Here is a 2,500-nt window from a genome sequence, read left to right on the forward strand (position 1 = left end):
ATATATATATATATATTCAGTATATATACAGTATATATATATATATATATATATATATATATATATATATATATATATATATATATATACATACATACATACATATATATACCTATATATAAAATCATCATCGGTAACTAGTCCACTGCAGAACAAACGCCTTAGCTATGTCCCTCCACTCGGGTCTGTCAGTGGTCTTACCATGTCAGTCGTATATATATATATATATATATATATATATATATATATATATATATATATATATATATATATATATATCCATATATCTACCTATCTATATATATATGAATATATTTATATTATATATATCTATATATATATTTATATATATATATATATATATATATATATATATATATATATATATATATATATGTGTGTGTGTATATACATATATATGTATATATATATATATATATATATATATATATATATATATATATATATATATATATATATACAAATGTATATATATATATATATATATATATATATATATATATATATATGTATATATATATATATATATATATATATATATATATATATATATACATGTATATATATGAACAAATAAAAAAATAATGCTTCTAGAACTGTTAAATCATAACAACAGTGAATCATGCCATTTATTATTAATTTTTATTTCTTATATCTGCTTAACACTGTTCTACATCTTAATGCATTAGATAGCTCCAAATATATTCAGAATGAAGAGTTTCGAAATATGCCCAAAGTTTGTAGAGCGTAAATTAATCAAAGTAATTCGTTTAATTTGTGTGTGCTTTTCCCCCATTACCTCTCAAGAGCATAAATTTGAAAATACCTTTATAGATTTTTTCTTACACCTGGATTCAGCCGATTAGCTGGTGTCACAGTCATCTGGAAAAATTTCATTTTAAGGTAAATACACATAATTAAGAGCAGATCTAGCGCGTTTACTTGTAGTCTTTTGACCTTTTTGTTCAAGTACTTAAGATGCTTGATTTCGTTATATTTTATACACTATTTCGTGTTTTCAAACTCTAGATTCAATATTACTGTCGAAGTGTTTATATAATTGAAAAAGTTTTCTGTAACTATCTTAAGGTAAAAAAAAAAATGAAAATAAAGATTCTTATTTCTCATTCTTTTGTTAAAAGTAAAATGATAGCACTGTATTTCTACATGATTTAATTCAAAATTACATGAAAGGGATAAAGCTTGGTTACCTATTTGAAAAGATTAAATTGTGGAATCAAAAGCTTCTATGTCTGTCTGTCTGTCTGTCTGTCTGGAATCAGATTATGATAGTTGTATAAAAACATAGGCAGCCGTTCCACAAATCTAATTGCTCAGTTTCATCGGGATTAATTTTACAATTTTCATTTTCATTTTTCTCTCTACAGACTGTGCCACCGAGGCATTTTCTACATTTTTCAGCCTGTTGCTAGAGGCCGAGGTGAACATTTCGGAGCCCAAGCCACCATCACCAGTCATGGATGGAAAGGTAATGCAATCCTTAATTGATCTATCTATCTCTCTTCAGTAATTAAACGTTTAATGACAAATTCCGAAAAGAACTAAAAAATTCTATTTCAAAGAGCACCTTCTGTTTTACAAAAGTTCTGATTAATGGTATGACCTACTTGGGTAGAAAGAGCTGCAATTCATAGCTCTAGTATCCATGAGAGAGAGAGAGAGAGAGAGAGAGAGAGAGAGAGAGAGAGAGAGAGAGAGAGAGAGAGAGAGAGATTAAGGAGGGACATTGAAGGTCTCTAGAGGCTATTTCCGTGAGCAACAAGTTTAAGGCTATATGTTTTCAGCTCACTTTATGAAGTTCTCCACGTGTCAAGTGGGCGAGAATGAGTATGTTCATGCAGGGGAAAAAGAAAAAAAAGAAAAAAAACAAGTTTTGGGGAGTATGTTCGAAGAAATGGCACAGGGTGAAGTCACGGTTCTTTTGATTTTGTTGTTGTTGAGAAAGTCCAAATTATTTTCGTTGCAATATTTATCTGTTATCTTATTAATTTCACTTTGTTGTTCATCTAATTTCTCTTTGCGTTATATATTGCATATTTCATTCTTTAATCTTCATTTTCTATATTCCGTAATATCCCTTTTGGTGGCTTTTGGTGTGCAACAATCTGTTCTTTCCATTATTGTTGCCATTTGTTACATAATAATACTAATAGTAACATCATAAATGGATCGCAATTGAAGTATGCAAGATACCGGTCTAAGGACTCTTTAATAAGATGATTACTCCTAATATGCACCTAAGGGCACCCCTCCATGATATCCTCTCCGTGATATTTCAGGAAGGATTCCAAAGGCTGATAGCGTCAAGTCTTGCTTGTTACCTCCATTGAATAAACATGTCTGAGCATATACATGTTTGAGTAATGGCCTCTTATAACATGACTTATGACAGTAGATGAATAAATGAGATATAGATTGAGCTGCAAAGTATATTTATTCCAACTATAGCTTGTTACAA

The 2,500-nt window shown here is 28.7% G+C and overlaps 1 pseudogene; it reads left to right on the plus strand.

Annotated features, from left to right (window-relative positions):
- Nucleotides 1–2,500, plus strand: part of LOC137657550 (uncharacterized) — a 153,324-nt pseudogene that overhangs the window by 68,287 nt on the left and 82,537 nt on the right.

Source organism: Palaemon carinicauda, chromosome 18, assembly GCF_036898095.1.
Source record: "Palaemon carinicauda isolate YSFRI2023 chromosome 18, ASM3689809v2, whole genome shotgun sequence".
NCBI classification, from domain to species: Eukaryota; Metazoa; Arthropoda; class Malacostraca; order Decapoda; family Palaemonidae; genus Palaemon; species Palaemon carinicauda.